Genomic DNA, 25,167 nt, shown 5'->3' with positions numbered 1-25,167 from the left:
ACTGAAAGAACTAGAGGTTGCAGAGACTTTCAGAGAGAGAATTTGGGGATGATTGACAAGAACAGGGGAAAGAAGTACAGTAGAAGAAGAATGGGTTGCTTTGAGGGAGGAAATAGTGAAGGCAGCAGAGGATGAAGTAGGTAAAAAGATGAGGGCTAGTAGAAATCCTTCAGTAACAGAAGAGATACTGAATTTAATTGATGAAAGGAGAAAATATAAAAATGCAGTAAATGAAGCAGGCAAAAAGGAATACAAACATCTCAAAAATGAGATTGACAGGAACTGCATAATGGATTAGCAGGGATGGCTACAAGACAAATGTAAGGATGTAGAGGCATATATGACTAGGAGTAAGATAGATACTGCCTACAGGAAAATTAAAGAGACCTTTGGGGAAAAGAGAACCATTTGTATGAATATCAAGAGCTCAGATGGAAAACCAGTTCTTAGCAAAGAAGAGAAGGCAGAAAGGTGAAAGGAGTATACAGAGGGTCTTTACAAGGGCGATGTAGTTGAGGGCAATAGTATAGAAATGGAAGAGGGCATAGATGAAGATGAAAATGAGAGATACAATACTGCGTGAAGAATTTGACTGAGCAGTGAAAGACCTAAGTCAAAACAAGGCCCTGGGAGTAGATAACATTCCATTAGAACTACTGATAGCCTTGAGAGAGCCAGCCCTGACAAAACTCTACAATCTGATGAGCAAGATGTATGACACAGGCAAAATACCCTCAGACTTCGAGAAGAATATAGTAATTCCAATCCCAAAGAAAGCAAGTGTTGACGGATGTGAAAATAACCAAACAATCAGTTTATTAAGTTACGGCTGCAAAATACTAACACGAATTCTTTACAGGTGAATGGGAAAACTGGTAGAAGCCAATCTCGAGGAAGATCAGTTTGGACTCTGTAGAAATGTTGGAACATGTGAGGCAATACTGACCCTATGACGTGTTTGATAAATTAAGGAATGGAAAACCTACATTTCTATCATTTATAGACTTAAAGAAAGCGTTTGACAATGTTGAATGGAATACTCTCTTTCAAATCTGAAGGTGGCAGGGGTCAAATACAGGGAGCAAAAGGCTATTTACAATTGGTATAGAAACCAGATGGCAGTTATAAGAGTCGAGGGGCTCAAAAGGCAAGCAGTGGTTGAGAAGGTATTGAGACAGGTTACAACACTATCTCCAATGTTATTCAATCTGTATATTGAGCAAGCAGGAAAGGAAACAAAAGAAAAGTTTGTAGTTGGAATTAAAATTCACGGAGAAGAAATAAAAACTTTGAGGTTTGCCGATGACATTGTAATTCTCTCAGAGGTAGCAAAGGACCTGGAAGAGCAGTTGAACGGAATGGAAAGTGTCTTTGAAAGGAGGATACAAGATGAACATCAACAAAATCAAAACAAAAATAATGGAATGTAGTCAAATTAAATCAGGTGATGCAGAGGAAATTAGATTAGGAAATGAGACACTTAAAGTAGTAAAGGAGTTTTGCTATTTGGAGAGCAAAATAGCTGATGATGGTCAAAGTAGAGGGGGTATAAAATGTAGACTGGCTATGGCAAGGAAAGGGTTTCTGAAGAAGAGAAGTTTGTTAATGTTGAGTATAGATTTAATTGTCAGGAAGCCTTTTCTAATAGTATTTGTATGGAGTGTAGCCATGCACGGAAGTGAAACATGGATGATCCATAATTTAGACAAGAAGAGAATACAAGCCTTCGAAACGTGGTGCTACAGAAGAATGCTGAAGATTAGAGGGGTAGATCATGTAACTAATAAGGAGGTAGTAAATAGAATTGGGGAGAAGAGGAATTTATGGCACAACTTGACTAGAAGAAGGAATCGCTTGGTAGGAGATGCTCTGAGGCATCAAGGGATCATAAATTTAGTACTGGAGGGAAGTGCGAAGGGTAAAAATCATAGAGGGAGGCCAAGAGATGAGTACACCAAACAGATTCAGAAGGATGTAGGTTGCAGTAGTTACTCAGAGATGATGAAGCTTGCACAGGATAGATAGCATGGAGAGCTGCATCCAACCAGTCTCTGAACTGAAGACCACAACAACAATTACACATATGAATTAACAATATTAGGAAAAGGGATTATTGCTACTCACCATGAACATGACCCACTGAGTCATAGACAGGCACAACAAAATATCTGTTACACATTATGGCCTGTCTTCTCTGACTGAAACGCAATTGTCATTGAACAGCAATCTGGAGTGAAGAGGGGGAAGGGGGAGGGATGGCAGAGTGGAGGTGGGAATAGAGAGTGCAGTCTGGTGTGGTATGTAGGGACTAACTGCCAGACGCAAAGGGTAAGGATGGGTAGGGGGAGGGGGGGTGTAGAGGGTGGCACACAAAGAGTGTGAGGGAATGTGAAAATGGAGGAGATGATAGGATGAGGATGTGGAAACTGTTGGATGAAGGGTGTGGGGTTAGTAGGTTATCATAGAATGAGACTGGGATGATTTCGGTAGCAGAGAGGGTGTTTTGAGGATAACTCCAACCTGCACAGTTCAGAAAAGCTGATGGTAGGATGGAGGATCTACTTGGCCTGGGTTATGAAGCAGCCATTGAAACAAAGCATGTTATGTTAACCTACACAATGTATCAGAGAGCGGTCAACTTTGCTCTTGGCCATTCATCCTGGTGGAGAGCCAATTGGTAGTCATGGGTGGGTGACAGAACACCACTACAGGAGGGGTGAGAAGCATAATCCACACATTGTCCCACATTTCAAGGGCATGATGATAGATAATGAAAGCCCAAAATAAGGATGTGGTTCAGTTGGTCTGGTCTGGGATGGTATTTGGTGACAAAGGGGGCACTCTTTTCGACCTCTATTTGGGTGTTGTGTAAAGACTGGGAGTGTGCGGGCGGGGGGGGGGGGGGGGGGGGGGAATAGCATGGGGAATTTGTTTACAGATTCAGTCATGGTCCGGGGGTGGGGTGGGGGGAGTGTATTGCCTGCCTTTGATGGCCTTGAGACCTTCAGTGCACTAGGAAAGGGAGTTGTCACAAAAGATACACCATCGCCAGGAGGACAGGGTGTGTTGTGGGAATTTTTTGTGTGAAAAGGAGGTAGCTGTCAAAATGGAGATACTTTTGGTGGTTGGGGGGGTTTATTTTGCACACAGTTGTGAATGGAGCCATTAGAGATGAGGGCATCAAGATCCAGCAAGGTGGCTAGTTGGGCCAAGGAGAACAAGGTAAAGTGAATGGGAGAGAAGGTGTTGAGGTCTGTAGGGAAGTGGTGTCAACAGTGACCACTAGGGAATCACAAGATAAAGTGGTAGGGATGATGGAGAGTCAGTGAAGAAGTGGTTGGTATCATTGATGTGGGAAGTAGATATGGGCATTGATTGAAGGTACTGGTCAATGGGGACTGAAATCCTTTCAGTGAGGGCACAATAACCAAACTGCTGAAATTGTGACAAGCAATTAAGGCAAAATATCCAACTTTGACAAGTGATGCTGCTGCTTCATAACAAAAAATGTTCCCATATTGCAAATGTAGTAGTGCAGAAATTACGCCAAATCAAATGGGAGATACTTGCCCTATAGTCCTCATACCTCCCCATGGAAGTACCATGCCTTCAGTCCCTTAAAAAAAGGTATGATGTGTAAAACATTTATTTAGATTGATTCACTCAGAATCATAATGACGTACATCCTTAGCACTATATTAAATAATAAATAATGGTGAACGAGTAAGGACTATTTTTAAAGATATATTATCATCTGACAGCTTTTGAAGCATGTTCTTTAGTGGTGTAGGGATTTTTCAATAAAGATTATACTACATCAGTGAAAAGTGAAACTTACTGTTGCAATATCTTATTTTGTCTCTCATGTAAAATTGCTAAAATGGAGTTGCATTCCTCTGAGTCTCACAGAGTGATTTATGTATACAGAAAGTAATGGCAGTCATTTCACACTTTGCTGGGGCACTCCTGGTGATACCCTTGACTCTGATGAACGCTCACCATTGAGGACAACATACATGATTCTATTACTTAAGAAACTACTCAAATATCTGGGATCCTATTCCATACACTCATACCTTTGTCAACAGTCTACAGTGGGCCACCATGTGAAATGCTTTTCGGAAATCCAGAAACAGTTTGCGGTATATTATGTGAGAAAATGGCAAGCTGAGTTTTGCACAAACAATGCTTTCTAAAACCATGCTGATTTGTGGACGTAAGCTTGTCAGTCTCTAGGGATTTATATGCTACTAGATGTTCAGAACACAAAACTACCCACTACAAGCATCTTTCTACGTCAGTCAGAGGATTTTGACACAGTAGATCATAAATTATTGCTGCTTAAATAAACAGTATCATGTCATAGGACTGACAAACAAATGCATTGAATTGTACCTAAACAATCACTTACAGAAGGTCAGTGTGATGTACACAGAGATGCAACTCAATTCTATAACAAAAATTCTATCTGGAAGTAAAACAGATAATAACAGTGAACCACAGAGCTCAGTTCTGAGACCTCTGCCATTCATCCTGTGTATCAGTGGTTTGAGCCTGAGTGTAGGTGCTCAGAGGACCATTATATTTGCAGATGACACAACTGTAGTCCTCAGAGTGGACAACACAGCAGCAGTACCAAATTACTGTTTCCATAAATTTACACACCATACAAAACAAAACAAAAAAACCCTCTCAACCACAACAACTAATAGAAAGCAACATTAAATTCCAATACCTGTGTCTGTGGTAACAACATAATCTGAAACTGAATTAACATATTAATCAGGTAAATGCTAAAATAAGTACTGTCTGCTATGCCATGGGTGTGATTCAAGCATGTGCTGGTAATAAAATAGTAAATAGTACATACTAGACATACATAAAACTTATATAAGATATGGTGTGATATTCTGGAGTAACTCTCCAGTTGCCATTAGCACTTTTAGAAACCAGCCATGAAGATCATTAATGGAAGCAAAACTTGAGACTCTTGCAGACCTATTTTCAGAAAGCTGGAGATCCTATTACTGCCTTACTTATATTTTCTTAAGATGCCAAATTCTTAAAAACCACATAGTGTCTACCAAATGCACACTAAAAACTGAAAGTCACAAACTTTACATTGGAATAAATTCAAACTTGCATGTGTTTCATACTAATACAAAATTTTGACAAAAGGGATCATTTCACATGGCCATCCAGTTACTCAATAAGCTCCTCCAAAATCAACTGAAAAACTACAAAATTTTTTAAAGCAATGAAGTTTTATTTACTGTGCCACTGTTTTAACTCTATTAAATACTTAAAATTGTGAATTGTGAATTGTGGTTTATTAGCCTCGTAACATACATAATCTAAATCATTTGATTCAGGTACAGGAGACACGTCAAAATTTTGGTAAAGTTTTACCATATACATACAACACCTGATTTTAACAAATGGTACCATAACAATAATACAATTTAAAAATACACATACAATAAAAAACTAACAATTAATTACAACAACTGACTTTAACAAATGGTATCATAATAATAATACAATTTTGTTATACATAAAATAAAAGGCTAACAATTAATTACCCCTTGCTCAAATTATCATGTCATCCTCTATGAATTCTTCTACTGAATAGTAGCATTTCTCCCACAGAATCTGCCGTAGCCTTATTTTTAGACTCTCTGGCTTCATATTAAATATATTTTTGCCCATTAGCTTGTTATGTATTATCATCCCTATATACTGTGGAGTTCGTGCATATAATTTCAAATGGTGTGCAGGTAACATAAAATTATTTTTATTTCTTGTGTTGTACGTATAGTTAAAATGATTTTCCTCAAATAATTTTTGTCTGCTGTGTACAAAGATTATAATTTCATAAATGTATATGTAGGGAACTGTTAGGATGTGCAGGTTACGAAATAATTGGTGACAAGATTCTGTTTGTTGTGCACTACACATGTAACTTATAATTTTCTTTTGCAGTTTCAGTATTCAAGATACGCTACTTGAATTTCCCCAGAAAATGATACCATACCTTATGACAGATTCAAAATAATTATGATATGCTATTTTTTGTGTACTCCTGTCAGTAGAGTTTGCTAGTATTTGCATTGCAAATGCAGAGCTGCTTAGTTTATTTGATAGGAACTCAATATGAGTACTCCAGTTTAGCTTGTTGTCCACATTTAGTCCTAGGAATTTGACTGTGTTAACTTCTTCCATAGGATGATTGTCATGATGTATTTTAAGATCCACACATTTCAAATGTTTGGTTTTGAAATGTACCATATTGGTTTTTGTAATGTTCAGTTGCAAGCCATTTAACTGGAACCAGTTTTCTAGAGTACCCATTGTGCTCACAATGGAGCTCTGAATTTTTTCTGCATCATCTTCAATTAAAACAGAAGTATTGTCCGCAAACAGAACTGACAGGGAATTTATATTTATGAGCAAGTCATTTACATAGAATAGGAACACGATTGGCCCCAAAATGGAGCCTTGAGGCACACCTTGTGATACTGCACTGCATTTAGAATAATGATTCACTGCATTTGATGTGACACTTACCCTTTGCTTTCTGTTGTGCAAGTATGATGTGAGCCATTTCAATATTTGTTTAATTTGTAGATAAGCAAGTCATGGTTCACCGAGTCAAATGCTTTTGATAGATCGCAGAAGATACCTGTGACTTTACACCTCTGATCCAATGATTTGCATATCTTCTCAATAAAGTTATTTACTGCATCCGGTGTGTTTTTTCCTTGCTCTAATCCAAATTGGTTACTTACAATAATATCTTTTTTATGATAAAAGTTTTGATCTGATTTGCAGCTACTTTCTCTAACACTTTTGACGGGATTGGGAGAATATAAATAGGGCAATAGTTTCCCATATCTTCCCTCAACCCTTTCTTGAACAGAGGTCTCACTTTGGCATATTTTAACAAATCAGGAAAGTACCCCTGTTCAAAAGATTGGTTGATTATTTTAGCTAGCGGGGGTGCTATTATGTCATATACTGCTTTAATCACTTTTCTTGGAGTCCCATCCCACCCAGCAGAATTTTTATTTTTTAATGACAATATTACATTTTTCACATCCATTATTGTGACTTTTTCAAAATCTGTGAGATACTCAGCTTCTTGGTCGAGTCCAAAGGGATTTACTTTACTCTGATATCCTGCTACATCAACTTCTGACTTTGCTACATTTATGAAGAATTCATTGAAACACTCTGATATTTGAGCTGGGTTTACAACAACATTATCATCTACTTTAATCTTAGTTATTTCATTACTACTGACTTTAACACCTAACTCTGATTTGACAACAGACCACACTGCCTTTGTTTTACTATTATGTTGTAAATGAAACTTATTGTTTGCCATTTGTTTTGCTGCCTTTACAAATTTTTTGAATATGGCTTTATAAGATTTCACATACACAGCAAAATGTCTGTTTTTTTATATTTCAGTTCATTATGTAGTTGCCTCTTTCTGGCACTAGAAATTTTTATACCCTGAATTACCCATTTAATCTTCCTAGTCGTTTTGTTACATTTGGTTTTAAGTGGAAAAGTTTCATTAAATATTTCAAGAAAGCTACCAAGAAATTTGTTAAAGTTAGTACTACTTGAGATACAACTGTCATAAGGCCATTCAACCTCTCTTAACTTATTGCTAAATATAGTTAGGTTTTTTTCATTGAAGTTCCTTTTCATGTGGTTTTTGTTACATGAAATTTCTTTACAGAGTTTTGGTAGTTCAATGAATAATGCGGAGTGGTCAGAGATTCCTAAATCTAAGCAAAGTTTATTAACATCTTCAAACACATAATTTGTTAAAATATTATCAATAAAGGTCGCTGACTGTGCATTTATTCTAGTGGGTTGCATGAAATTTGCTTTGAAGCCAAAGTTTTTTATTAAGTCATTGAATTTGGACACATCATTGCTGTCAGCTATGATATTAATATTGAAATCAGCAGCTATTATAATATTTTTCCTTTTTTCTTTATTAAGATTTTCAAGAAGGCACTTAAATTTGAGCAAGAAAGCTTCAATTGTAGTTTTGTCTGGTACTCTGTAAATAGAAACTACTAAGACATTTAGGTCCCTTAACTCGACACAACAGCTTTCAAATATACATTCTTCATTCAAATGATTATTTCATATTTCATGTCAGAATGGGTAAGTATGCAAGAACCTCCACGTGATTTCTCTCGCCTACGAAAACTGTTAGCTAGTTAGAAATTTTCGATTTTATTAAGAATTTCAGTATTACCACATGTAAGCCAATGTTCATTGAGACAGATAACTTTAATATTTTTAAATTCTGAAAGAATAATTTGTAAGCTGTCAAGGTAAAGATTTTTGTTTGAAAAGTTGGCACTGAGACCGTTTATATTCAAGTACATTATACATGGACACACTTTTTTATTTATGAGTTTAGGCATAGGCCTACTCTTTCTTGGGTACTATTTTGGTCTCGCTGTTTTTGTTAGCAATCACTGTTTCCCATCCCCATCATTACTTACAAATTTCCCATATTATTCAGAATTTTACATGTATCAGCAAACATTTTACTGAGAATTCTGGATCCTAGCCTATTTAAATGAAGACCGTCTTTACCTAAGCATTTATTGTTTAAGAACTTGTTTGGATTTATAAATACAGCTCCTAGATTGTTACAGATTTCGTTTACATCATGGTTTTCTTCTGTCTATGTGTTGATCACTGACAGATCATCTGTCTACAATACCACTCACTACAATTCTAGATGTTTTGTAAAGATTACTGGCTGATTGAATTAAGTTTTTTGTTTCACTTACAATTTCCTCTTCAGTGTTGCTTCTAAGAGAATTTGTACCTACATGAATGAAGACTCCTTTATAATTCTTCTGAGAAGCCTCTGGTGGACCATTCTGCGACCTATGTATGTTGCTGAAGTGTTTGTTCAACTGGTGAGTCTTGATTCCTGGGCGAATGTCTACTTTGCATTTTGGCACCACCACATTTTTGAGCAGAGAATTGCCAATAACAAGGAAGTCATTTGTTTCGTTTTGTTTTTCGTTACTCAGGCACTTCGAATTCTTTTTACTGTATGTTACACTTGTCCACTTATATTTGTTTTCGGTTTTTGAGACTTTCGCGTGGGTTTTTTCTGTAGGTGCAGCAGAATCGTCGTTGAAGCGAACAGATGTATCATTCCGCCTGTTTTTGATATTTTCATCTATCGCCTCAACTGTTTTGCAAAAGAGCAGTAAATGTGCTGGTTATGGTTATGTGCAACACATGAATTATTCAGGGAAGCAAATTTTATATAAACCTGTTACAATGTACTGTAAACCATAATCTAACCGTTATAAATATTAACGTCTGCATCTTTAGTACATTGTGTAATATCAGATCACATGAACCAAACAGATAAATGATTAGAGACATATTTTGAGTAATTTTGACAGTTACATGGCCATAATCAATGTGAGGTAGGGAGGAAAATTGGAAAATTGCATTTTAGTCCCACCTGTGACTAGGCTACTAGACACAAACCAGAAACTTGTGTTGGGAGAGAATGAGGGAAGAAATTGTTGAATGTTGTCACCAAGGCCTGTGATCTACATTCATTTTTTTACTAATGATTTCTACATCTGAATTGCCTACTAATAGAATTCTGTAAAAGTCACTATGGCAGTTCCATGCTCCAACTGTCCTAATTCAAAAAGTGAGTACATACTGTTCCCAAACAGCTCACAGCTGCCACCAAGTCATGTAAACTGTGTGGCCTTGCCTCAGTAAGCCACACTCCTATCCAAGTGCTCCCTGTGGTCTGGCTGGCAGTGCTCTGTCATGCCATCCATGCTTGTGTCTTACTTCCATGCCAATACCTTACTTCAGCTGTCAGATATCATGGACATGGACAAAGGTGCAGATGGATTGATGGAGCATCACTGCTGGGCCACAGGGCACAAGTGGTGGAGGTACGAGGCAAGTTAAAGGGAAGAACAGCCCCTACAATAGCTCAGCACATCAGGAGCACTTGATGTTAGTGAAGTATGTCATGAAATATTGTGTCAATTAGGCACAATAATGCAGCTAAAACCCTGGAAAGACAATTAAACATCAGCCCTGGGAAGAATATGAAAAGTTATAGTAGTTTAGCACTATTTGTAAAAGTGTAGGTAGTATACCATACAAAAGTATCCTGCAGTGGTGGCTTCTGCCTAATAATGTTTAATTTGATTGATAGAAATTATAGGATGGAATAATGACAATATTATGAAAGGGATAGTTGCTACTCACCAAATAGTGGAGATGGTCTTGGCAGCCAGAGACTGTGCTCATGTGTGTGTGTGTGTGTCAGATGGGTTTGCATGAGTGAATGTTGTCTAATTCTGATGAAGGCCTGTTTGGCTGAAAGCTTTGTTTGACAGTCTTTTTGTTGTGCCAATCTGCGACTCAGCATCTCTGCTATAGGGTGAGTAGCAACTGTCCTTTTCATAATATTGTCATCAATGTTTAATTTGACTTGTTCCACATTCTTGTAGTCTCTTTTTCATGATGGAATTTGCAGAATGTATAATAACGAGGTAGAGATGTGGTTCTTAAAGTTTGTAGCCACCCAGTAAAAATTCTCACAAATTCATCATTCAATGTACCCTTCGTTGATGCATCTTTATTCAGTGTGGCAACAATATTTGTTTTACCTGCCTATAGGACCTATTCAGCCTCCTGACTGAAATGAATGTTACATCATTAACATAAATCTACAGAACATTTCATGTGAAAACAATATTGTGCAAACCACAGTGAACTATATGTCCAAGGGTACTTAGTATAGTACCACATGTATGGGTTTCTTGCCATCTGAATTGCCCATGAAGTCCAGAAAATGACTCCATAAATACCTCTGTACATGCCATAATTAATCTAATCTGGTCTTCACAATCTTTAGGGGTGCATTATGAATAGGGCTGAAGAACATCTCTTCATTTTTCACTTAGTACTGGTTTTTGAAATTTTGTAAAAAGGCTTTCACAGGATTATTTCATGAGTCTGCCAGTTCAAGGTTTTCAACATTGCTCTGATGCCCCCCAGGATTCAAACATATCTGTGACCATTCATGCCACTCTTCTTTGTACATGCTCAGTATCCTCTGCTAGTCCTACTTGGTATCACTCCCACACATATGAGTAATATTCTAAGATGGAACAAACAAATGGTTTACAAGCAATCTTCTTCATAGGCTAACTGCACTTTATCAGTGTCTTGGCAAAGAACCAAATTCTTCCACTTAACGTCCTATGACTGAGACTATGTGGTCATTCCACTACATACTCCTATAAACTATTACATCCTGATATTTGTATGCTTTGAGTGATCATTACTGTGAGTCATTGATAGTATAATCACAGGATATTAGTTCTTTTCATTTTGTGTAGTGTATAATTTCTACATTCCTGTAATTTTAAACCAAGTTGAAATTTTATCAAAATATGACTGGATATTTGTGCAGCTTTTTTCAGATAATACTTTGTTATAGACAACTGCATCATCCATGAAAAGTCTGAGACTACTATCAGTATTGGCTGTCAGGTCATTAATATACAACATGAACAACAAGTGTCCCAACACACTTCCCTGAGGGATCTCTTACGTTACTTCTACATCTCTCCTTGTCTCTCCATTCTAGATAATGTGCTGTGTTTTTCCATACCAAGAAAATTTCGATCTAGTCATAAATTTTGGTTGACACCCCATAAATAAAACTTTTGTTACTAAACATTGGTTTGATATCAAGTCCAGTGGTTCTTGAAAGTCAGGAATTACTGATTGCCTTTGTTCCAGCTTAACATTAAGCACTGGCACATCAGCCAGGAACATTACAACAAAGTGTGAGAAGACATCAGCCAATAGTACGCTGATGGACCCCTCTCTAGGATGACACTGAGACAGGAGTGGCCTCTACATGAAGAGAAGATAAACGCCACACCACCTAGCCACGGCTTGAGTTGAATATCAGCTGTCCTATGAATGCTACAGCAGTAACTTATGAACTGTATTGTTTTGCTTGTATTGGAATTGTATGTACTAAAGGACATTAATTATTTGCATGTCACCATTTGCTTGTGACTCACCTTTGTGAATATGCAAAGTTAGGTATTGTCATTTATCTTATTGTAATACATTTTATGAATATGATAGCTTGAATTGTAGTCTAGCAATTCAAGAAAGCAGGTTTCCTAGGCACCCCTATATTAGACAAGTGGGCAGAACACAACAGACTTGATACACAGCTTCCAGAATGTCACGTGAGGATTGCAAAATTTGGGTTTGTCATGATCACTGTTTACAGAATCCATGCTGATTGACATGGAGGAGGGCATTCTGTTCAAGAAACCTCATTATGTTTTAATTAAGAATATGTTGCAGTATTCTACAGCAGATGGACATCAGTAAAACTGGATGGTCATATTATGCATCAGTTCTATTACCCTTCTTGTATAGTGATGTTTGAGTGGTTATTAATGGATGATGACTGTTGTATTCAGCTTGTGTGGTGATGTTCTGACTGCCTGAGCAATGTCTGTTTTAGCCCTGTCACTCCATGCAGCTACATGTAACACTGCTGCCTAAACACTCCCTTATCAGACTGGTGTAGAGATTCAACCTTGCAACTCTTGTGACTTATCTCAGGGTCCAGCTCTGCTATGCCCTGTTCTTCCTCGCCATTGAACTGTTTTCTTTCGTGTAGATTTCTATGAATGAAGTGGCTATAAAATGAAACACTGCTTCTATACTTAAATAAAGTGTAGATTGGCTGCAATTAACTCTGTATATTGTCACAAACTTTCATAAACTGTTACACATTACATGAGAAGTTACTACTCCCAGAACCAATTAATTTTAGTTGCAAAAACTCTCATTAACATGTCTGTGAATAGTACATAACAACAATCACTTGTATACATCATACATTCCTGGGAGACAGAGGTCTTCCATGGTACCTGTGCTCCTTTGATCTTCCTTGCTCCATGGAGATTACGAATGCTCTCCAGTAGGTAGACTCCGCACCTGTCAAGTAATACTTTCCCACAGGATGTGGCTCAATGTTTACAAAATAATTCTGATCACATACCTCTTTACTCTGAGTTCTATATATGATGTACATGATACATGCCATTCCATGAACAACAAGGATCAATACATATCCCTCCACTAAAAGAAAAGATGTGATAAAACACTTAATGATAAAATAATAAAAATATACAAATCCTCTAATTAGACTTTTTATTAACTCTGTTGTTTTATATTTTATAGCTTCTCTACTTTAACTAGCAAAGTGACATAGAGTGAACCATAATTACATCACTTTCTTTCAGGGCACTTTCAGATCTTTACCTATTAATTAATTTATATTCTTGCGTTTGGAAGAAGTAGTGCTGTACACAATTTTAAGATCAAATATCAGATTACACAAAGACTCAAATACTTATGGTAAACTACAGAGTTAGCTAAATTTACTTTCTCAATTCCCTCTCAAGTTTGGAGGAGGCAGGGTCCTTATTCCTTTTCTTCAGGAATTTTACCCTTAAGTATTTCTCCCCTGTTGAAGGCTATCTTTCAGGGGATTCTATATTCTTTGCCTCTTATTTCATAGGCCCAGCTGGTGTGATGTACTTCTCCTTTCCTCTAAATTGGTTGGAGTGTCCATCTGAATCTGGCATAAGCTTCCTTCTCTGGAGATAACTTACCCATAGAGTGGTTAAGGTCCACGCATCCATGGGTCAGCCTGAACATGGCATAAGTTCCCTTCTTTGGGGATTACTTACCCATAACTCCCAATCTGAAGTACCTCACCCTCCTTTTCTACTACTTTATTGAGTACTTCAGTACTTCTCCCCTTTCACTTCATCTCATCTTGAGGATGCATCCACCATGAAACTCCAGCTTTCTCCCACTTTTCCGCTACGAGTTCTGCGGTCTATTTTCCTCCCTCCAAAACTCCCATTGCAAATAACTCAAAACTAAATCTGTCTTTCTAGAGTCTTCCCACTTTTGTGGTGATGACCTGGAAAACACTCACAGGAAGTACATTGGATGTACTTCCCCATCTGGTTTAAACTTTGGAAAATGCTTATAGAAGTTCATTCTGCTTTCCAACTGTAATTCCTCTAATAGCGTTTTTGCATCAAAAGATTTACTGTTAGCTTGACTTTCTTGTTAATCCTTTCTCATTTTTGCAAGTTCATCCCATAGGCTTTTAAACTCATTGGTGTTGTTAGTGACTTTCGGGAGGACGACGGTTCAATCCCGTCTCCAGCCATCCTGATTTAGGTTTTCCGTGATTTCCCTAAATCGTTTCAGGCAAATGCCGGGATGGTTCCTTTGAAAGGGCACGGCCGATTTCCTTCCCCATCCTTCCCTCACCCGAGCTTGCGCTCCGTCTCTAATGACCTCGTTGTCGACGGGACGTTAAAACAACACTAACCTAACCTGTTGTTAGTGATTTCCAACCTGGAAAGCTGCCCATTTCCTAAAGTGTGTGAAGTGTCCTGAAATTTCTAATCTAACAATGCTCATATTTTTTCCTCCAAAACGTTGAATGTATCTCATGTGAATATACAGAATCACCATTGTCACTTCTCTGTTCTAAAATTTCTATGCATGTTTACACATCTGATATCTGATCTTTTACCAACTTACATTCTGTTTCTCCAAAGTTATGTAAATTATGTATGTCCATATGCAAATCTTTAATATGTTCGCGTATCTCTTCCTGAACTATATCACATTGTTTCAAGACTTCAGTATGTATTCCTTCTTTTAACACATTGAATCTTTGATCTAGCTTCTATCCTAAATGTGCCTCTAATGCTTCATGAGTGTCTTAAATCTGAGTTTCTAATTCTTGTCACAGTTTCTTGTGGTTTTCCATTACTTGCTCATGAGTGTCTTTAATCTGGTTTCCTAAGTCTTGACATAGTTGCACAAACTTATCATTAATACCCTCTTAAAATTTACTACGACTGTTTGTTACTGGTATGAATCTATTATTGAGCTTTGAAAATTTTCCATTAGATTATTCTTTTGATTGTGGAAGCTTTTCATTTGACTATCTCTGTATGTCTTCCAGTTTTTGTAATAATATTTCCATATTAACCTCTGTTGACATTTTCCTTGTTATCACTGGCATAAAAAACATACAAATATTACTGAATCACTGCGCTGTACCCATGAAAACAATTTTGAACTGAAATTCTGGTGTAGCTCACAGTAGTCATATTGCGTGCTGATGATGGTCTAGTCACTGATGAATGCATGGTGATGATGCAGTGGTTTAGACTGCATGCTGATGTCATGGGGGTGTAGACTGTGCACTGGTAAAGGATCAGTTGTTGACGACTGCATGCTGGCCGGATGTCGCTAGCTGGGTGCTGGCTCTTTGCGGATCACCTAAGGCTGCGTGTTTCATCAGTTTAGGTGAATGTTCTTGGCCTATGTGCATCAATGTTGTTTTTTATGATCCCTGTTTCCATTGGCAACACTTCTTTGGTTTGCTGATTTATTATGGAATTTCTACCTTTCAATCTGTTTTTATCTGCCACATTCCACTTATAATCATATGGTCACCACGTGGAGTGTTTGTTAATGGCTGATGACTGTTGTATTTGGCTTGTGTGGTGATGTTTTGACTGCTTGAGCAATGTCTGTTCTACACCTATTACTCCATGCAACTACACCACCATCGGCTTAACTCTCATTTGTTAAATTGGTGTAGAGATTCAACATTGCATCTCTTGTGATTTAGCTCAGGGTACAGCTGTGCTGGGTCCTGTTCTTCCTCAGCAACAAACTTCTTTCTTCTTTGCAGATTTCTGTAAGTGCAGTGGCTATAAAAGGAAACACTGCTTCTCTAGTTAAATAAAGTGTAGATTGGTTCCAATTAACTATGTATTTTGTCACAAACTTTCATAAATGGTTGCACATCACGTGGGACGTTACTACTCCCAAAACCAACTAATTTTACTCTCTCAAAGACCTCTCATCAACGTGTCTGTGAATAGTATATAACAACAATTGCTTATATACATCATATTCATTTTCCTTGGTGCCAGAGGTCTTCCATGGTACCAGAGCTCCTTCTTCGTTCCTTGTTGCTCCATGGAGATTACAAATGCTCTCTCGTAGGTACACTCTGCACCTGTTGAGTTATACTTTCCCACAGTATGTGGCCCAGTGTTTACAAACTAATTGCAATCATGCACATCATTACTCTGAGTTCTATTTTTGATTTATGTGATACATGCCCTTCCATGAATGCCAAGGATCACTACAATGTGCCTGTGCCTTTTTACAAGTTTTTTCATAGTCTTTTGTTGAAGGGACCTGTGGTATATGATGGTTAAATGGGAGCTGTATTTCAACTAAAATGATAATATGACTGATAGATGACTGTGATGGGGAGTGGAGTTGCCAGCAGGTACACAACATACTTTGTGTTCATGTGATTGACAGCCAGATGCACAAAAAAAATGTATCTCATGCAGCCTGCCTCACCTGGTCTGCCTCCACCCTGTGGAACCTAAATCAGTCGGCAAGGCTATGCTTGTGCCAGAAGAACAGGCAACATAGCAAGCACATGGAGCCCAAGAAACAGCTGTGATTGGCCAATGCCCATGCTCTACTACTTGACTCAATGAAACGTCAACCACAAAGTTATTATAATTGAAATATAATTCAGCTGCAAACTCTGAACAGAATGTGAAAGGAATCCCATTAAGCCCTGGAGCCTGGTTTAATGGTAACTGTTTCTCATGGTCAGAGATAGGTGCAGTAGAGTGTGAAGTAAACCATAGCACTACACGTATACTTCCTTAGTAAAGGAAAATTTGAAAATGGAACTTAGCAATTTTACTTTTGCTCAGTTTCATTCCTGCATGATCAATGAGTGTGTGGACATTAACTCTGTTGCAGCTAAGAGTGTTTACCTATGACTGAAACTTCTTTAGGTCTTGTGAGAGATCTTTCTGCTGCGATAGTCACTGAAGGCTTTACACACTGCCATCTTGACAGCCAAATGAGTTTCATACCGATTCCCTCTACATGTAATCTCATGCTTTGTTTTACACCTATCAGGCAGAGGTTACTGTTTCTTTACAGTGGTTGTATACCATGGAAGATCCTGGATGTGACACGAACACATTTTTATCCAACTTAACAGACATGGAAATCTTCCTGTTTGTACTTTAGTCTCAAAGTGACTGATATTAGTTTTAGTAGGAGATCTTCAAAGAAGTCAAAGCTACTTGTTGTCATATGGTCTAATACATTTCCATTATGCGGGACCCTGAACTATCTGTTGTATGTAAATTTCAGTGAATGCATCTGAACTGCTTTAAAGAGTGACTTGTCATGCTCACCACTTACAAAACTGAAATTATGCCACCCAATTATTGGATGATGAAAGCCTTCTCCAGTGATGGCAATATGATTAGGAAAAATATATCAATGTCTTCAGTTATATCGGGTAGGGGAGAGGGAGTCTGCTGGTCGACAGAAAGACCCAGTCACTAATTTATGCCCACTACTGAGCCTTGCCCAAACAATTTCACCTGCAGCTTCCATTTCTATTTTGTTGGATTTGAGGTCTTATCTACTGGGATGAATACACCACAACCATTTTCTATTATCCTACCCTTTCAACAATGGACAACTCAGGATGGAAAGTGACAATATTACAAAAAGGATAGTTGCTACTCACCATATAGCGGAGATGCTGAGTTGCAGATAGGCACAACAAAAAGACTGTCAGAAAATGAGCTTTCGGCCAACAATGTCTTTGTTAGAGCTAGAACATACACACAGATACTCACGCAAATGCATTTCACACACACGTGACTGCAGTCTCTGGCTGCTGTGGCCACACTGCAAGCAGCTGCAAGTAATGAGAGATGCAACTGGGTGGTGGCACTGGGGTGCGAAGAGGAAGGGATACCAGGGTAGCGGTGGGGGGGCTCTGCTTTCATAGACCAACACCTTCAGTCTATTACCCACACCTTACCCTCCTATATAAAAGATATCATTTCTTCCACTGACTCTCCACAACTCCTGTTCCTTTACCACATGGTGCTCTGCTCCTCGTTATTGATGTCATCTCTCTTTACACTAACATCCCTAATGCCCATGGCCTTACTGCTATTGAACACTGCCTTTTTCAGTGGCTGATGGGCTCCAAACCTACAACATCCCTCCTAATCACCCTGACCAACAATATCCTCACACACCATTATATTTTCTTTGAAGGCATTACCTACAAACAAATTTGGTGTACAGCTACGGGCACTTGAATGGCACCATTCAATGCTAACCCATTCATGGGCCATCTACAGGAATTCTTCCTTAACACCCAGAATCTCAAACCCCTCATTTGGTTCAGATTCACTGATGACTTCTTCACAATCTGGATCGAGGGTGAGGACACCCTATCCACATTCCTCCAGAACATCACCTTCTACCCCATTCAGTTTACCTGCTCCTACTTAACCCAAAAAGCCACCTTCCTAGATGTTGACCTCCACCTCAGAGATGGTTGCATCAGTACCTCTGACCATACCACATGTATCAAACATCCCCAATACCTCTACTTCAACTGCTGCCACCTATTCCATACCAAGAAGTCCCTTCCATTCAGCCTAGCCAGCCATGGCCATCGTATCTGTAGAGAAGAGCGTCCTTCTTGAAATATACCCAGGGTCTCACAGAGGCCCTCACAGACTGTATTTACCCTCCCAACCTTGTACAGAAACAGATCTCCCATGCCTTATTTCTCCAGTCACCCACCACCTCCCTAAGTCCCACCATCTGATCACAGAGGACCATTCCCCTCTTGACTCAGAACCACCCAGGACTGGATCAACTGAATCACATTCTCTGTCAAAGTTTTGACTACCTCTTTTCATGCTCCAAAATGCGGAATGTTCTAACTGCTATCCTTCCCACCCCTCCCAGAGTGGTATTCTGCTGCCCACTGAACCTACACAATATCCCCATCCATCTCTACATAACTCCTGCTCCCAACCCCTTGCCTTATGGCTCATATCCCCGTAATAGACCTAGATGCAAGACCTATCCCATACATCATCCCACCATCACCTACTCCAGTTCGGTCACAAGTATCACCTGTCCCAAGAAAGGCAGGGCTACCTGTGAAACCAGTCATGTGATCTACAAGTTAGACTGCAGCCATTCTGCTGCATATTATATAGGCATGACAACCAACAAGCTGTCTGTCCACATGAATGCCCACCAGCCGACAAACTGTGGCCAAGAAACAACTGGACCACCTCATTGCTGAGCACGTTGGACAGCCCAAAATTCTACATTTCAGTGACTGCTTCACAGTCTGTGCCATGTGGATCCTTTCCACAAATACTAGCTTTTCTGAAATGCACATGTGGGAACTCTTCATGCAATATATCCTACATCCCTGTAATCCTCCTGGCCTCAACTTTCATTAGTCTTTTGTCCTTACTTTCTTGCCCCTTCACTGTGCTCATTCCAGCACTAAACATTTTTCTATTCCACCAATGCACCTACAGTATTTTTACCTCTCTCCTTTTCCACTAACCCTCCATTGCCCTCCCGACTGCACCTAGCCGCCCTACACTCTCTCCACCTTGTCCCATTATGCTCTCACAAGCAGCACTTTCTCTCCCACACCCCTACCCTGCTATCCCTCCCCCTCCCCACCCTAGCCTCCTTCTTACCCCCACCAACTGGTTGCGTCTTCCATCATGCACAGCTGCTCACAGTGTGGACTCAGCAGCCAGAGACTGTGTGTGTGTGTGTGTGTGTGTGTGTGTGTGTGTGTGTGTGTGTGTGTGTGTGCGCGCGCGCGCGCGCGCGCGTGCGCAATGCTTTAGTGTTTGATCACTAGGATTTTAGCTGTTCAGCTTTATCATCTTGAATGGCTGGAGAGTTGCCTAAGCTTTTTTTTAACACTGATGTGTAATTAATGTACAGTGAGCCACCTATGTAGCAGCCTCTGTTGCAGCCCTGAACCATTAGGGGGACCCTCCAAAACTCAAACCTTATAGTATAATTACAGGGAGTCATAATTTAACTTCCCACAGAAACTTAAGTCATGATGTGCAAGACATCTACAGGATTCAGAGCCAATGGGCCCTGATAGGTTCTGGGGTCAATACTACTGTTCTGAGGTCCATTGATATTATGAGCAAGGCTGGTCATCTCAACCCTATCTGCCAGTCACTGGAAGGTTGAAGTATGACTCTGATCCCTGACAAGAGGGATCACTTGTTCAAAATGTGGAGCACAGTCTATATTTTGTTGCATCTTGCTCTCTCAGTGGCTACCTGAACAGACTGAACAACATGTTGAATGAGACCTCCAAGCATACATGAAGAGTGCAAAGGTCATTCTCCCCATCCTTTACAGCTGTTTCCCTAAGGGGTACCATTATTTACTGTAACTCTGAAATGCTGATTTAACAGACCCCTACCATTTTGTGCTTGCTTGTCCCTTGACCCAGGTCACAGTAGGCTTCTCAACAAGTTAAGCAAGTCATTTTCAGTTCTAGTGGAAAACAGCACCTCAGACTTGTGGTTATGGGGATGGGTGTAATACACTGAGTTTATCTTGGTCCCAGCCTGCTCTGGACAGGATCTGTGGACCTACCGCTGACAGGACACTCACAGACAACTGCATTATCAGAGATGGAACTTGTATTTTCTGTAGAAGTGTCAGAATACACTGGAGACAATGCTTTTGGTAACCCTGGTACATGACTCTAGACATTTTGCTCACTACACCCATTCTCAACACACCTTCCAGTCACTTGACAGCCATCAGAGCTAATGAACAGTAACTAACACATCCTGTAGCTAAGAACAGTACTGGCAGTGGGAAAGAGATTTGCTGACAAGACGTTACTCCCAAAATTTACAGAATACATAACTGTAGCTCACAGTTTTCTATGGAGTACAGTTTTCACAATACTCATAACTGTACAAAAATTCTCAAAGATATGCCTCTTATCATGCAAGTACACAATGTAATTAAGGAACAGTTGTTTTTGAGGATACAGTTGCCATGAGTTCCTTAAAAGTACAAACTGCAAAGATGACATATTGTCAGGCACAATGAAAAGACTGTTACACACTGAGCTTGTGGCCAAGGCCTTCTTTAGAAAGCAAAACACACACACATTCACACAAGTAGGCATGCCTCGTGCATGTGTGACAATGAAAGCAGCAATCCAGAGTGGGGCAAGGCAGGCAGGTAGGGGGGTGATGGCAACATACAGGTGAGGCAGAAAGAAGAGTGCTGTCTGGCAGAGCATGCAGGAGCCAGATGGAAGCCCGACATGGCTGCCAGATGCATCGTTGTGAGACTGTGAGCGGGTAACAGGGAGCTGAAAAGGAGATGAGCAGCGAAGAGAAAAAAAATCAATGGGTGCATAGCAGAGAACAGCACACAATGAGGGTGAGGGGAACATGGATTAGGATGAGGTGTTCCACAGATGGGGAGGAAACTGTTAGGTGGAGCATGTGGTCACAGTAGGTTACTATTTGTTGAGGCTGGGATTATTTCAGGACCAGAGAAGGTGGTGTACAGAGAATTACCACGTCCACAGTTCATAAAAGGAGTTATCCTTGCAACACATTTTCCACTTCCAAAATTATTCCAGCCACAACCTATGGTAACCTACTGTCCCCACATCTTCCACCCAACGGTTTCCATTCTGTCTGTTCTATTACCTCCTCCTAATTCATGTCCACTCACCCTCATTGTGCTTTGCTGTCTGCCGACATACCCACCGATCTCTTCCCCTCTTCTGCTCCTCTCTTTTTCTGCTCACGTTACCATTGCCGTTCCACCCTCCCGCACAGCCTCCAAACACTGTGCCTCACAGCCATGTCCTGCTGTCATCTAGTCCCTGCAAGTGCCCTGAGACAGCACTCTCTACTTCCCCACCTCTGCCCACTCCCAGCCTGCTGTTCTTCTCCTTTCCCACTCCATTCTGGGCTACTGTTTTCATTTTACATGACAGTTGCATTCTGGCCACAGCAGCTGGAGATAGCAGTCATGCATGCATGTCGTATGCTTTCTAGTGTGAATGTGTGTGTGTGTGTGTGTGTGTGTGTGTGTGTGTGTGTGTGTGTGTGTGTGTGTGCGTTTTCTTTTTTTTTTTTTTTTCTTGTTTTCTGACGGAGGCCTTTGCCAAAAACTCAGTGCATAACAGTCTTTTCATCGTGCTTTTCAATGTGTCATCTTTTACAGTGAGTAGCAGTCTATTCTTTTCAGAATATTGTTGACATTCCAAACTGGACTTTCCATTGCTTGACCCCAGGGGCTCAGCATTCATTTGCTGAGTACGGGCTTGGCGACCCCGGGGTCCTGAGCTGGGGACTGGTCAGCGCCGCCAGTCTCCTGTCACCGTAACCCCTGGATATACTTCAGCGACCACCGTATGGCGCGGCAGTGGAATGTTGTGTGCTGCGGGGAATGGTAATCTTGGCTTGATCACCTGGATTGTGAGGCAGATCAACCTCTATAAAAACCCCTCAATCTTACGGTGTGCTCCGTGCCTATAAGATGCATGGCTGTTGGGGTGGAACAGTTGCAAGCGGGCAACCTCTGGGGCACCTGCAGCACCCCAGTTGTATAAGGCTTACTCAGGCACGGGGGGCTCTGTCTGAGCAGACCTTTAGTTCCCTAGCTGCTCGTGGGACCGCAATGGGCCCTTCGACCTCTACATTTCCTCCTACCAGTGGATTGGGTGGGCCACTGGTAGGAAAACACACCCCATCGAAAAAGCGACTTCGAGCTACGAGTCCTCCAGTGCCTGGTGTTGCTAGAGCTTTATCAGACTGTCGTAACAGAACACATGCTGATAATCAGAATGTGTTTTTGATTATTAAATGGAAGGAGGGTAGCTTTGAGAGGGTTTCTCCCTTTTACATCCACAAGGGTCTTGAGGGAATTGCAGGAACACTGAAATCTGTGAAGCAACTGCGCAATGGGACTCTATTAATTGAGACTTCTAGTTCCCGTCAAGTCGCTTCTCTTCAGAATGCAACCTGTCTCGGTGAGTACGCTATCGAGACCGAGCTCCACTCCACTTTGAATTAAAGTAAGGGTGTTGTGACATGTAGGGACTTGGTGGATATCCCCACAGACGAGTTAAAATCTGAGTGGGCTGACGAAGGTATTGTTGACGTGCAGCATATTATGAAATGAGTCGATGGGGACCTCGTCAAATCCGACTCGTTTATTCTCACGTTCAGCTGCCCGAGACTCCCAGAGCATCTTAAAGCGGGGTTCTTACGTTTGCCAGTACGGCCATATTTCCCTAACCCAATGCGCTGTTTTAAATGTCAGCGCTTTGGGCATACTACGTTGGGGTGCAATGGGATAGCCACTTGTGGTAAATGTGGTCAGCCTGCCCATGAAGGAGCCGTTTGTTCATTGCCTGTGAAGTGCATGAATTGCTCTGGGAGTCACCCTGTCTGGAGCCGGGTCTGCCCCATCTATCTCGAAGAACGGAAGATACAGGAGATTAAAACACCTAAGCGCATCCCCTATGGTGAGTCCAAGAAGCTCTTTAAGGCCATGCAACCGCCTGTGTTTACAACGTCTTTCGCTTCCGCTGTGAAAAAAACGGTACAAATGGCCACTGTTGCTACGCAAACGGAGGTTGCTAGTGTTAGCACTAATACCTGCGTTTGCCAGTGCACTTGTGCTGCTACGGGTGTTTTGCAACCTGCAGCTCTCCCCGCAATGTTGGACAAGACCGTGGTTGCTGAAATTGGGGTACTTACTGCTCTCCCCATATGGTGCCTTCTGCCCAGGCGAGTACAGCTCCAGCTGTTGACAAGGCGCCTGCATTTAAAGCCCCCCAAGACAAAGACGCCACCTCAGGAGACTAGTCAGGGTCGGTCCGATGACGAGGCCATTGTACTGTCTGACATCTCCCGTGGGTCGTCATCAGAGCTGATGGACATTGATGTCGACCGGGGGCGATCTTCTCGCCCCAGGAATAAATCTCTGGCCAGTTCAGACTCTCCTCCAAAGCACAGAGACAGGGTGAAAGTTCAGCCACCCTTATCACTGGCTCCCATATTACAGTGGAACCTGAATGGGTTCAGGACACATGTGGCCGAATTACAACTCCTTGTACGAGAGTGCCCTTTGTGCTTATGTCTCCAAGAGACACATTTTCGGGCCATTAATGCTCCTTCTTTACGGGGCTATACCGTATATTGAAAAGATGATCTGACGGGGGAAAGTGCAAAGGGTGGTGTTGCGGTTTTTGTCTGTGACATGCACCCCTCATCTGAGCTCCCTCTCGTTACAGACTTGCAAGGAGTTGCAGTTGACCTTCTTGTGGGTCGGAGGCTCACAGTCTGTTCAGTTTACTTACCACCTCAGGATGCGGTAGACTCTGAGGCTCTCACAGATCTTATTAGCCAACTCCCCCAGCCATTTCTTCTTTTGGGGGACTTCAATGCTCATAATGTCTTATGGGGCTCTCCGACTACTTGCCCCAGGGGTCGCATTCTGGAAAGCCTCATGATGTTTGAAGAACTGTGCATCCTCAACTCTGGTGCTCCCACTCATTTCTGTACTGCTTCCGGGTCATCATCGGCTATTGACCTTTCCTTTTGCTCTCCAGCACTCGCGGATTCTGCTCTGTGGGAGGTTGTTGCTGACTTCCTTTCTAGTGACCACTTCCCCCTTTGGATTCGCCTCCTGGATGAGGCTGTGGCATTACCAGTGCCGCCCCGGTGGCACCTCTGCAGAGCTGATTGACACTTTTCAGCCAACTGGCTGTTTTGGAACACCGTGCCAGCGTTCACGAATGGGTAGACCATGTTACAGCCGTGATCTCCCATGCTGCTGAATTGTCAATCCCACGGTCATCCGGTCATCCCAAGAGGTGTCCTGTCCCTTGGTGGACCACTGAGTGCCGCTCAGCCATCCGAGCCCGCTGTGCAGCTCTGCGCTGCTTCAAGTGCCGACCCACAGCTGACAATCTAGCGGCCTTTCGGGTGGCAAGGGCCAAAGCACGGCGAGTGATTAAAGAGAGCAAACGACGGTCATGGCAATCGTTCTTGAACTCCATCTCCCATTCCACTAGTTCTA

This window comes from Schistocerca americana, chromosome 5 (genome assembly GCF_021461395.2).
Source record: "Schistocerca americana isolate TAMUIC-IGC-003095 chromosome 5, iqSchAmer2.1, whole genome shotgun sequence".
NCBI lineage: Eukaryota > Metazoa > Arthropoda > Insecta > Orthoptera > Acrididae > Schistocerca > Schistocerca americana.
This window is presented reverse-complemented; position numbering follows the sequence as displayed.